At 43.8% G+C, this 14,397-nt stretch overlaps 1 long non-coding RNA gene across 1 annotated transcript in view; it reads right to left on the bottom strand.

The window, feature by feature from the left end:
* Positions 1-14,397, bottom strand: part of LOC109266642 (uncharacterized) — a 61,503-nt gene that overhangs the window by 12,502 nt on the left and 34,604 nt on the right. The window lies entirely within an intron of this gene.

Genomic DNA, 14,397 nt, shown 5'->3' with positions numbered 1-14,397 from the left:
CCACATTCTCCCTCCACAACTTCGGACAAATTACAAAAATATTCTTTGCCTCAGTTTCCCCATCTATAAAACAGGAACATTTATTGCAGCTGCTTCATAGGATCACTGTGAGGATTAAATGGGTTATTATATATAAAGCACTTATACATGGTAAGCACAATTTAAGTTTTTTTAATGTTTATTTATTTTGAGAGAGAGAAGAAGAGAGGAACAGGGAGGGAGAGAGGAGAGAGAGAATGCTAAGCAGTCTCTGCACTGTCAGCACAGAGCCCAATGCAGGGCTCCATGTCACAACCATGAGATCATGACCTGAGCTGAGATCAAGAGCCAGACACTTAACCAACTGAGCCACTCAGGCACCCCTAAGTTTTGATTATTGTTGTTTTCACACTGTGGTTTGGCAGGAGAAGACCAGCAATGACAGAGACAGAGCAATGACTGGGCATTGCTGCTCTAGGAGGGTAGTGGTCCGGAAGGGGTGACCCTGGGCTCAGGGAAAGACTCCTCTGTGCAGTCCTTCAGAACTCAGGTCCAGCTGGCCTTCTCTATTCTCCAAGTGGCCCTCCCTGACTCTGGACCTCTCAAGGCCCCATCGCACACCCACCTCTATCATGACCCCATGCTGTCATTGTTTGTTTACATGCCTGTCTCCCCATCCAGGCTGTGAACTCCAAAAGGTCTACCCTGATGTAGCTCTAGAGGCCCAGTGCCTCACTTGGTGCCAGGCATGCAGTATGGGTTCTATAACTGAGCGGAACTATCAAGCCCTCCACAACCTTTGGTCCTGAAATCTCAAGCTGTTAATACCTGCCTCCATGTTAGGCCACCAGAGAAGGGCCACACTTTCCCATGCTCTCAGACCTGGGCATCTTGAAGGGAAGGCTTCTGTTACTTTCCAGTGAGCAGGGGCTCCCAAGCCACTGCTCGAGACTCTTCATAAAGCCAAGACCTTAGAGGAACCTGGGGTGTTCATCTGGTAGAGAAGAACGAAATGGGTCCCATTCCTTGTGAAAGGTTTTTCGTGGTGAAATTAGAAATGTAACAGCCAGCTTGACCAAGTGGGAGCCCTCAGCTATGCCCAGTATTAAGTCTTTACTTGCTGGACCACAGGAAGGCTAAGGGTCCTGGGGGAAAGGCCCGGATAGCTATTGCCAAATAGTACAAAAATATTTCCATATTTTGGCAATCAGCTGGGCTCAGTTTGACAAACAACCCAGCCATTACACCTAGATACACCATGCCTTGTCTTCCAGGAATCTAGTGCCCAGTGGGGAACTAAGAAGCCAAGCAAAGAGGTCAACATCAGTTACCACCCAATGAGACAAGAGCAAAGCATGCTAGGAGTCCCATGCAGAAGGACCTGAGCAGTTAAGGGAAGGGAAAGTATTTTTGTTAGGGCTTGGAGTTTGGACCAGGCAGCTGAAGGGAGCCAGTAGTGCAGGCAGTGAGAACAAGGACCTGAAAATGTGTGGGGCCTATTGAGGGATTGGGGCCAGCACGAATGTGGGAAATGATGCAGGAGGGACCAGGAGGCTTCTTTTTATTAATGTTTATTTATTTTGAGAGAGAGAGCATGAGCATGGGAGGGGTAGAGAAAGAGGGGCACAGAGGATCCAAAGTGGGCTCTGACAGCAGCTAGCCCAATACAGGGCTCAGACTCATGAACCATGAGATCATGACCTGGGTTGAAGTTGGATGATCAACCAACTGAGCCACTCAGGAAGTCCCTTAAAGTGTTTCTTAAACAGGCAAGTGATGGCAAGAAATCTAATTCTGGCTTCAGTGTAGATAGTGGGCTAAAGAGCCAATGGGGGAGGCAGTGAGGCCAAGTAGAGGCTGTAGCAGGCTTCAGGTCAGGGAAGATGATGGCTGGTCAGGGAGGTGAATGACCAGTGAGATGGAGTATGGAAGCCGGGGGATGTGAGTGGGCAGCACTATCTCAGAAGAACATCAGCCACGTAAGGCCAGACTTGGCCAACAGGAATATTTCAGCTTCTGGAACAAGGCAACCTTTAACCTTGAAGACATCTAAGAGTCAAGGGGAATGTGATAGGTGAGGAGTTTTATCTTCACGCATTTAGCCAACAAATGAGAAAATTACTGATGGGTCCTCACAGTACAGCTCCCAGACCGTTGCTATTTATTGGAGTCACCCATTGTGACCCCCCAGACCTTGCAAAACAAAGGGAGAAGTAGTTCCAACTCACTTCAGAAGGTTCACTCACTATTTATCTTTCAACAAAGGATGTGGGCCAGAGTAATTCTTAGGGGCCCCTGGATCATCATTCAACCCATCAGAGAAGAGCTGAAAAGTATAGAATCCAAAGGCTGTTATTTGAGGCTGAGCTGTGGAAAGATCTCTGGGCCAGGAGTCCTGCTGCCACCACTAACTGGCCGTGTGACCTTGGGAAAGTAAATCGCCTGCCCCCTAGACTGTTTCCTCACCTTTAAAGGAGGACTGTGCTGCACCTCACCTGAGGATAGCTCTTCTGTTCTCAACCCACCTTCTGTTCTGTGGTATTAAGCCAGCTATCCAACCCCTCAGCTGTCACACAAGAGCAACCATTTATTACGTACCTACTGTGTTCCAGACTCTCTAAAGGACAACACACACACACGCGTGCGCGCGCGTGCACACACACACGCGCGCACACACACACACGCGCACACACACACACCTACCTAAAATGCAGACAGACTGTAGTATCACCACTTTAGAAATAAGAAAATAAGACTCAGTCTCATTCAAGATCAAGGGCAAATCTGGGATTTACACATGAGTATTTCAAATGCTAACATGCACAAGTTTTCTGCAAGGTGATATAGGCTCCTGAGTGCAAGAATGCAAGTGGGACTCAGAAGGATTCAATATAACTTGTCACAGTCAGCAAAGTGGAGGGCCTTCCATTTCCTCAGTGCTTGCTCTCCCTCTCTAAAATATACACAAACCACCTGAAATGACATACTAACCATATGCCTTCCCATTCTTTAAAATGAGTCCTTCCTTCATCACATCAATAAAAGAAAGGACAAGAACCATATGATCCTCTCAATAGTTGCAGAGAAAGCATTTGACAAAATACAGCATCCTTTCTTGATAAAAAAAAAAACCCTCGAGAAAGTAGGGATAGAAGGAGCATACCTCGAGATCATAAAAGCCATATGTGAATGAGCCAACAGTAATATCATCCTCAATGGGGAAAAACTGAGAGCGTTCCCCCTAAGGTTAGGAAGAAGACAAGGATGTCCACTCCCACCACTGTTATTCAACATAATATTGGAGGGCTTAGCCTCTGCAATCAGACAACATGAAGAAATAAAAAGCATCCCAATCAGCCAGGAGGAGGTCAACCTTTAACTTTTCCCAGATATGATCCTCTATATGGAAAACCCAAAGATTCCACAAAAAAACCTGCTAGAACTGATCCATGAATTCAGCAAAGTTGCAGGATATAAAATCAATGCACAGAAATTGGTTGCATTCCTATACACCAACAATGAAGCAACAGAAAGAGAAATCAAGGAATCAATCCCATTTATAATTGCACCAAAACCCATAAAATACCTAGGAATAAATCTAACCAAAGAGGTGAAAAATCTATACACTGAAAACTATAGGAATCTTATGAAAGAAATTAAAGATGACACAAAAAAATGGAAGAATATTTTATGTTCCTGGATAGGAAGAACAAGTATTGTTAAAATGTTGATACTACCCAAAGCAATCTACATATTCAATGCAATCCCTATCAAAATAACACCAGCATTCTTCACAGAGCTAGAACAAATAATCCTAAAGTTTGTATGGAACCAGAAAAGACCCCGAATAGCCAAAGCAATCTTGAAAAAGAAAACCAAAGCAGGAGGCATCACAATCCCAGGCTTCAAGCTATACTACAAGCTGTAATCATCAAGACAGTATGGTACTGGCACAAGAACAGACACTCAGATCAATGGAACAGATAGAGAACCCAGAAATGGACCCACAAACATATGGCCAACTAATCTTTGACAAAGCAGGAAAGAATACCCAATGGAATAAAGACAGTTTCTTCAGCAAGTGGTGCTGGGAAAACTAGACAGCAACATGCAGAAAAATGAACCTGGACCACTTTCTTATACTATACACAAAAATAAACTCAAAATGGATGAAAGACCTAAATGTAAGACAGGAAGCCATCAAAATCCTCGAGGAGAAAGCAGGCAAAAACCTCTTTGATCTTGCCCACAGCAACTTCTTACTCAACACATATGCAGAGGCAAGGGAAACAAAAGCAAAAATGAACTACTGGGACCTCTAAAAAGCTTCTGCACAGCGAAGGAAACAATCAGCAAAACTAAAAGGCAACTGACAGAATGGGAGAAGATATTTGTAAACGACATATCAGATAAAGGGTTAGTATCCAAAATCTATAAAGAACTTATCAAACTCAACACCCAAAAAACAAATAATTCAGTGAAGAAATGGGCAAAAGACATGAATAGACACTTCTCCAAGGAAGACATCCAGATGGCCAACTGACACATGAAAAAATGCTCAACATCACTCATCATCAGGGAAATACACATCAAAACCACAATGAGATACCACCTTCACCTGTCAGAATGGCTAAGATTAACAATTCAGGCAACAACAGATGTTGGCGATGATGCAGAGAAAGAGGATCTCTTTTGCATTGTTGGTGACAATGCAAGCTGGTGCAGCCACTTTGGGAAAAAGTATGGAGGTTCCTCAAAAAACTAAAAATAGAACTACCCTATGACCCAGCAATTGCACTACTAGGCATTTATCCACGGGATACAGATGTGCTGTTTTGAAGGGACACATGCACCCCCATGTTTATAGCAGCACTGTCAACAATAGCCAAAGTATGGAAAGAGCCCAAATGTCCATCGATGGATGAATGGATAAAGAAGATGTGGTATATATATACAATGGAGTATTATTTGGCAATCAAAAAGAATGAAATCTTGCCATTTGCAACTACGTGGATGGAACTAGAGGGTATTATGCTAAGTGAAATTAGTCAGAGAAAGATGAAAATCATATGACTTCACTCATATGAGGACTTTATGAGACAAAACAGATGAAATAACAGAAGGGAAACAAAAATAATATAAAAACAGGGAGGGGGACAAAACAGAAGAGACTCATAAATATGGAGAACAAATTGAGGGTTACTGGAGGGGTTGTGGGAGGCGGGATGAGCTAAATGGGTAAGGGCCACTAAGGAATCTACCCCTGAAATCATTGTTGCACTATATACTAATCTGGATGTAAATTTTAAAAAATTAAAAAAATAAATTAAAAGAAAACATTTAAAAAAATAAATAATAAAAAAAATAAAATGAATCCTTCTTCTTCCCTGTGGAAATGAAAATACAATCTCACTGTTCTTAGAGTTTAGACTTTGGTCTCATTCAGACCTGTCACTTAATAGCTGTGTGACCTTGGACAGGTTGTTTAACACCTCTGAGCCTGGAGCACCTTATATGTAAAGTAAGGACAATGACAATTAACTACTCCTCATAGATTTGTAGTTAATCCATATGGAGCATTTAGCTCTGAGTCCGACCCACAATACTACTCAATAATAATATAGTCCACAGCAGAGATTTCTGGAGCCAGACTGGCTGGATTCCAGTTCTGGCTACACCATTGAGTGGCCCTGGACAAGTTACTTAACCTTTCTGTAGTTCAGTTTTCTTATCTGTAAAATCGGATTCTTATAGAACTTACCTCATAAATGGTTGTGAAGATTAAATGAGTTAATATGTATAAAATGTTTGGAAAAACACATTATCAGCACTCAGTAAGTTTTGCCTATTGTTATAGATAACTCTCACCATCTATTGTAAGATAAAGAACAGAAAACCCTTTATAAGATACATTGAATATTATACAAATATCTGGCACCCTATAGGAAATCATTAGAACAAGGGAAATTGGTGGGGAAAGGAAAGAAGAAAAGGGGTTCCACTGAGATCATCAGGGTTAAAGGGCCAGGCAGATATTGGAAGATTGAAAAGGAATTCATGGCAAAGTGCTGGCTAAGACAGAAGGAGCAATCTCTCTTCTCTCTCTCTCTCTCTCTCTCTCTCTCTCTCTCTCTCTCTTTCTCCCTCCCTCCCTCCCTCCCTCAATTGTTGTAAGAATAAAACAGAATGATGACACATGACAGAGACTTCCTAGCTCTTTACCAAACCCATGTCTTCTTCTCCTGGGCACATCACTAGACTAAACTTCCCAGTCTCCTGTCATTAGGAGAAACCACATGACTGAATTCCAGCAAATGGAACATGAGTAGAAGTGATGTGTGCCACTTCCTGACCTGGTACACAAAAACCTCCATCCTCTGTGCTCTTTCCTCCTTCTGCCACTGGGCGTAGATGAGATGAACCTGACAGACCCACAATATGTAAGCAGCCGGGGTCTCTGACTCACCAGCTGGAGGAGAGCTTCCTATCAATCAGGAACACCCATCCTGGACTTGACCTGAGAATGAAATAAATTTTCATAGTGTTTGAACCATATGCTTTCATGGGTTTTTTTGTTACAGCAGCTAGTGCTAATGTTTGAGAAGAGTTTAATGCAGTACCTGGAACATGGCGAGCACTCAGTTTATGGTAGCCAAGAATGCAGGAGATCAGAAAGCCCAACAGTGTTGCAGAACATAAAATATCAAGGCTTATATGGGTTCCAGAAAGCAAGTCTTTTGTTCTCTGTCGTTTCTAAATCCTCAAAGGCACAGAGGGGCACATTTCTGGATCCCTGTAAAATAAGATAGATAATCCTCATCTGCCATGGTGACCCTGAAGAATAAAGGAAATAATTATAACTACCATTTTGTCAAGATACTGTGCATCAGGCATTTAACTAATGGCTTTATTTACATACATTATCTTATTTTTTTCTCTCAAGTATACTAAGAATTCTTATTTTACAGATGAAGAAACTGAGGCTAGGAAGTTAATAGCATGTCTGAGCCACACAGATAGTAAAATAGGCAACCAAGCCAGGTCTGACTGACTGCAGAGAATCCTTAACCACTGGCCTTCCCTAAGTGAAGTGATGCCCTCCAGGGCTCATCTCAGGCCAATTGGCTCCACACAAGGAATTCAGCCAACAAGGGAGGACAGTTAGGTCTGGGGTCACAAGGGCTGATAAATTGAGTCTCATTGTAGGATGTGTAGGATTTGGGGTCTTGCTGGCTCAATCCATCTCTCCAGGTCAGCCCCATCCTCAGCTCCTGGGACCTAGCCAGCTGATGCCAGACCAGCATTGGTGCAACATGTAAAATGCTGAAAAGAAAATGGAGGAAAATAGCTCAGCAGTAGGGAGGAGGGAACTTGTCACCCCATCTCCGTCCATCCCATGCCCAGGCTCCCAGGAGGCAGCTAGAGGTTGGACCCTGGCTCTCTCCCAAGGTCACCTTCACAACAGTTCCACCAGGGCTCCGGCTGGCAGCACCCGCCAACGCCAGGCCGTGATGGATTACTGCTCGCTCTGGCTACTGTTCACTGCACAATCCAATCTAGGAGACACACATATTTCTCAATTCAGGGACTTCTTTTATTTTATGAAAAATCAGCCAGCTGCTCAGGCATGAGTGGCCGGGCTTGGCAAGCGCTTGGATTTTGTTAGACTTCTCCAGCCCTGTTGCCTTCCTAAATTCTCTTCCCTCTACCCTAGTCTACCCATTACCCACTCTTGGCCCTATGGAGGGTGGAAGAAAGAGCACAGATTTGGGAGTCAGACAGTCCTGGGTTAATGCCCCACTTCTGCCACTCGTTCTTTGTGAACCTCAGCTTCCTTGTGCATAAGGTGATGATGATACAACCCACACTTCAGAGTTATTATGCAGAATAAATTAGTCATCAGTTTGGAGTTCCTGGCACAATAAATACCTCACCTGTACCTCCTATGCACAGGAACTTATTCAGTTTCCTCTTCTCCATCTCCATTCTTACTCACTTGCTTCTCATTCTCTCTGTCCTTTGCTGTCTGTCCCTCCTTCTCCCTTCTTCTCTCTTCTCTGTTCAGGTCAACCTTTATACTTTCAGAGGATGTCCCAGACTACTGTTTTAAAAGGCAGAGCAATTACTACCACAGGTCTCACTGAACTATACTTGTTCTTTATTTTCTACCTTTACCTGGACAACCATGGTCTGTCTTGTGTTGTCATTAGGACATAATTCTTATGACTCAGACAACAGTGATTCTGAGTCTGACTTCTGAAGAGGCTGATTCCAATGCACGCTTAAGATCCCTTGTCATTATCCTGGGGTGGCTGGGTGGTTCAGTCAGTTAAGTGTCTGACTCTTGGTTTCAGCTTAGGTCATGACCTTGCAGCTTTGTGAATTTGAGCCCTGCATTGGGCTCTGCTCTGGTAGTGTGGAGTCTGCTTGGGATTCTCTCTCTTTGCCCCTACCCCACTCACACTGTCTGTCTGTCTCAAAATAAATAAGCTTAAAAAAATATCCTTTGTCATTATCCTTTTAAATTCTAGTGAATCATTTATTCCCAGTTCTTTACCTCCTCTTTATACTTAACCTTTCTGATTTGAATAGGATACCCCCACTGGCTCAAAGAGGGGGGAAAGTATTCTCTTGTTGGAAGTGACCAGAAGATTACATTCATGGAACTGGGTAAAAGCAAAATAGCAGCCCAATCTATGCCATGAGTTCAAGTTCCTCACCACTTCATGCATCATTTGAGTCATCTCAATGATAACCTTCTAAATGGGCAGAAAATCAAGAAGGGTTACATTTAAAAATCAAAGCTGAATTGGTGCTCCAAGAGAAGATAAAAATTGAGCACATCCTTATAAGAAACCCCTTATAAGGGTCTCCTTGTGACGATGCCGGCTTAAAGGTTGGAAGACATTGGTCTTTCAACCTAAGGGAGACCAGAGACCCTGGTCCAGAGCAGTCACACTCCAAGCACTGGCACCAGCAGCTAGAATGGAGTCAGTGGATTTGGGTGCCTGACTCGTCTGTCATACATGTCAACACCAGAACACAGCATCTTCCCAAACATCCTTGACTTCTCTAGTGGACCTTCCTCACTCAGAAACCCAGCTATTCTTCAAGCACTACTGAATCCATGTTCCTTTCTTCATCTACAATGCTTCTGCCTTAATCCAGGGCATAATCTTTCACCTGAGTCCTGCACAAGCCTTCTTCCTGCACCTTCAGACACCTCCCAACCCCCATCCTCACTACACAGCAATGGTGATCTTTTCAAAATGCAAATCTGACCCATGTCCCTCTACTCCTTGAAATTCTCCAATGCCTGCCACTGTTCTCAGGCTGGTATTACTAGTTAGAACAGCAAACGTTTTCTATAAAGGGCCAGGTAGTAAATATTTTAGGCTTTGTGGGATATCTATACTCTGTTGTGACCACTCAGCTGGGCCATTGTAGCAAAAGCAACCATTGACAATAAGTAAGCAAATGGGTGTGGAATGTTTCAATAAAATTCTGTTTATAAAAATAGGCAGGGAGCCAGATTTGGCCAGCAAGCCATAGGGTGCCAACCACTGAGATTTAGACCAATACCTGAGTGACTTGGCCACTGCCTCAGAGAGGTTAGCCCCATCACTCACCATGCAATTTTTGCTTTATAGTTCAGCCACACAGTACAATTAATTTTCTCCAAGCAGGCTGTGTTCTATCAAGCCATCATGCCTCTACTCATGCTGCTCATTATGCTCAGGCCTTTACCTTACTAGTTCCTACTTATATTAGAAGGCTTAGCTCAGTCTTTGAAGGGAAATTTGGTCATGTGCATCAAACTTTGAAACACATGTTTCTGTTTGACTCACCAATTCAGCTTCTGGGAATTTATCCCACAGACAACTAACTCACCAAAAGCTTTCAAAGATATACCTATAAAGGTGTTTGTGGCAGTACTGTTTAGAGTGTTAAGATAAATTGGAAACAACCTAAATGTTCATCAATGGGGGAGTAATTAAATTATGGTACACACATATAATATGAATAGTGTGCTAGTATTGAAAATAATGAAGTAGATCCCCAGATGTTCTGATATAAAGTTATTTTCAAGATATATTAAGAAAACAAGATGCAAAAGATTGTGTATAACATAATCCGATGTGTGTAAAGAAAGGATACACACTCACAAATGCTTGGTATGTGTAAAGCATCTAAAATGATACACAAGAAATGTAACAGTGCTACCTCTGGGGAATGGAACTTCAGCTTAGGGATTGGAGCAGGGCTGCCAGATATGGTTGTAAAGCCTGTGCACTATACAAGCCCAGGTGGAGCCACGTGTCTAGACCACAGTGGCAATGGCCTGCCTGGAGCTGTGCAGTATAGCAGCAGCTCTGGTTTTGGAGAAGATAAACCTTTTGTTAGCTACCCTTTTATACTATTTGAATTTTTATGACACCAAAGCCTGAAGATTGAGAGTCAACCCTGGATTTGAAGACTGTGCTGTAGCTGTTTGCTTGCTTGCTAAGCTGTAAGTCTTTTGAGAGGAAAATGCCTGCCTTATTCACAGCACAGTGTGAATGATAACATCAAAGACAGGAAGGAGCTCAAGATACAGAGAGAGCACAGATTAACCTGATGTGGAGCTGGATCTTGCCAGAGAAAAAAGCAAGGAAGGGTACTTAAGCCAAGGGAAGAGCAAATGCAAAAGCATCGATGGGTGAAAAAAGTTGCTCATTCATGTGTTCAGAGTGATATAGAGAAATAGACTGCATGTGTATAGATGGGTATTAGATTTAACACAGTTCCTCAGACCTACTGTGTGCTAGAAAGTCAAGGCCAGCTGTCCAGAACTGGACATGTCATGGTCTTCTGTGATTCCAGTGCTCTTGAACAGGAAAAGGAGAACAAGTTCAAATTCCCTTAATATAAGGTAAGATGTTGTTGGCATCCTGTAGGTCAGAGGCAAAAGACAACTGCTGATAGAGACTATAAGAAAAACTTCATGAAGAAGCTAGTATATGACATGAGGAGGATTTTAACAGGCAGAGATGGAACATAGTAGGGCAGAAGGGAGCAGCATTTTAAGCAAAGGAAAGGAAATAAGAGAGCCCAGGACATGCTCAGGTTGCTGGAGCATAGAGCCACATGAGAGAAGGTTATAGATGAAGCGAGTAGGATTGGTTGGCTAAATGGAGAGGGCTTTGAACATGAGGCCAAGGATGCTGGCCTGTTTCCACACTGTTGGTAGAGTCTGGATTTCCAGCTGACATTCTCAGAAGCCGAGGGTTATTATCCAGGACATTAAGTGGCTAATGGGCCCATCCCAGTGCCCTGCGCAGCCTGGAGCACAAATGTTTTCCAAATGCTGTTTTTATCTCTTGGCAACAGTGAGGCCAAGCCCTCTGAGCTAAAAGCCCTGTATTTGCTGTGGTCCATTCTCCTTTCTACTGCCCATGGCCTAAAGCCGTGAGAATTGTCTCTTCATCATCACCACCCCACCCCAGCCACAGCCCAACCTAGCCCTTCCCCCGGAAACAAAGCCAAGCCCACACCTGCTCTCTCTGACCTCATTTCTTCCCCACTAATTGATCAGAGCACAATAATAGCAGGCAGCAGGAGGACTAGTCCCTGATGGACGCAAAGCTCAGGAGAGAGCCTCAATTATTAATCCTGCACCAGCTGCTGGAGGCAACAGGCCTCCTGAGTGCCCAGAAGAGTAGCGTGGTCCCAGGTGGGGACGGGGTCAGAGGTGGGGAGGGTGGCTGAGTAATACCCGGCAGCTTCTAGGCCACATCTGGAGCCCCTGGGGCAACAGGATCCGATGCCTGGCCTGAATGGATAGATCTGCTAGCCATCTTGGCGACGCTTAGGGGTGGGCCATTTGGAAGGTCCTGAAGACAGGGTCACTTCCCTTCTGCTTATCTGTGGCTAATGCCCTTCCTGCTGCCTCCCCCTCCCAAAGAGTTCCTCTGGACAGAATCAGAGGGAGAACAGCAGCGAGTTCTACCAGCCATCCTAGCCAGGTCCAAGCTTAATGTCTCACAAGTGTTCTCTCCATGGTTCAAGTCTTCTTCCCATAGTTCAGATCATAGTCTTCCTAGGGAGCTGGGAGTGGAGACACAAATATAACTCCCCCACCTCTGCCTATCCCAACTGTACCCAACTTCTGTGTCTAACCTACCCAGCCTCACCTCCTCCAGGAAATCTTTCCTGACTGCTTCTGCCATTCCTGGCTCAGTTCTCCTCTGAATCCTTTTATTCTGAGCCACCTCTTGGAGTCTACATGACTATAAGCTGTTTTTCAGTGTTCTTTTTTTTTAAGTTTATTTATTTATTTTGAGAGAGAGAGAGAAAGAGACAGAGAGAGAGAGAGAGAGAGAGAGAGAGAACGATTGGGGAAGGGGCAGAGAGGAGAGACAATTCCAAGCAGAGTCCTCGCTATCAGCCCAGAGCCCAACGTAGGGCTCAAACTCACGAACCATGAGATCATGACCTGAGCCGAGATCAAGAGTTGGACACCTAACTGACTACACCACCCAAGCACCCCTTCAGTGCTCTTTAAAGGCTATGAGCCATTTGCTGTATCCCTGTAAACTTTTCAAGGGTGGGACTCTGTCCTCTCTTTGCTTGTGGGAAAAAGGAAAAGACATGGCATTGAGAGCCAGAAGAACAGAGTTCAAGCTTGATCTCTACCCACTAACAAGCTGTGTGCCCTCAAGGAGGCTGCCCAACCCCTATAAACCTCAGGTTCTCAATCTGCAAAATGGAGAAGATAATAATCCCAGCCTCCCAGGTAAATTGTGACAGGCCATTGGGGTTGTTCTTTCCATATCTCAGTACAGAGCCTGCTTTGGATCTTCTGTCTCTCTCTCTCTCTCTCTCTCTCTCTCTCTCTCTCTCTGCCCCTCCCCCACTCATGCTTGCTCGCTTTCACTAAGCTACAAGCAAGGACTGAGGGATTTGAGAATCAATGTAGTCATCCAGAAGTAGCCCAAGTCCTGGAGTCATCAGACATGGATTCAAATCCTACCTCTTATTTGAAAGCTGTCATTTCCTCTCTGAATTTAGCCTTCCCCATGTGGGGATAATTCTAACTTGAAGGAGTAGTAAAAAGAAGGGGCACAATCTCTGTAAAATGCCTGGCAAATTGTGAAGACTCAATGAACAGTATCTATGGGGTTTGGTTTTTGAGAGGTTCCTTTGGTCAGCTTTCTTGAGGTATAATTTACACAGCATAAATGTCACCAATTTTACATGTATAATTCAATGATTTTTTGACAAATGTATCCACTCACATATCACCACCACAATCATGGCACAGAAAATTTCCATCACCCTTTCCATAATACTTTGCTCAAGCCCCTTTTCAATAAATACCCCCTCCCACTCATAGCCCCTAGCAACCACCGATCTGATTTCTGTCCTTATAGTTTTTCTTTTCTATAATTTCATATCAATAGCATAACATATTATGCCATCTTTTTTCATTTAGCATAATACATTTGAGATTCATCAAATGTATTTGATAAATTTATCAAATATATCAATAGTTCAGTCCTTTTTATTAATGAGTAGTTTTCCATGATATGAGTATACCACAATTTGCTCATCCTTTCACTAGTTTGATGGATGTTTGGGTTGTCTCCATACTTTGGCTATTAAGGATAAAGGTGGAGAGTGCCTGGGTGGTTCAGTCAGTTAAGCATCTGACTCTTGGATTCGGCTCAGGTCATGATTTCACGGTTTGTGAGTTCAAACCCCGCATCAGGCTCTGTGCTAACACCATGGAGCCTGCTTGGGATTCTCTCTCCCTCCTTCTCTCTCTGCCCCTCCCCTGCTTGCTCTCTCTTAAAATAAATAAATAAAATTTTAAAAAAAAAATGAATATGCTATAAACATCAGCTACAAAAGCCATCATTATCATTTATTCTGGAATCACAGAAAATCAGAGCTGGACAGGTCCTCAGAGGTCACCAAATCTAGCATCTTCATCCTGAAGATAAAGAAGATGAGGCGCAGAGGGGAAGTTTATAGTTTAGCTCCTTGCTGCTCCAAGTGTGGTCAATGAGTCAACAGCATTACTGTCACCTGAGAGCTCATTCAAAATGCAGAATCCCAGGCCCCACCCCAGGCTTTTTTTTTTTTTTTAATGTTTATTTATTTTTGAGAGAGAGAAAGCATGCGCACAAGCAGGGGAGGGGCAGAGAGAGAGGGAAACAGAGAATCTGAAGCAAGCTCCAGGCTCTGAGCTCTCAGCACAGAGCCCAATGTGGGTCTCAAACCTATGAACCATGAGATCATGACCTGAGCCAAAGCCGGACACTTAACTAACTGAGCCACCCAGGCACCCCACCCCCACCCCAGACTTTATGAGACAGAATCTGCTTATTAGCAACACCCCCAAGTGCTTCATAGGCACATTCAGGTTTGAGGAGC

This window comes from Panthera pardus, unplaced genomic scaffold (assembly GCF_024362965.1).
Source record: "Panthera pardus isolate Hobbes unplaced genomic scaffold, ASM2436296v1 HiC_scaffold_11, whole genome shotgun sequence".
NCBI classification, from domain to species: Eukaryota; Metazoa; Chordata; class Mammalia; order Carnivora; family Felidae; genus Panthera; species Panthera pardus.
The sequence above is the reverse complement of the archived record's forward strand: the minus strand, read 5'-3'. Positions and strand labels throughout refer to the sequence as shown.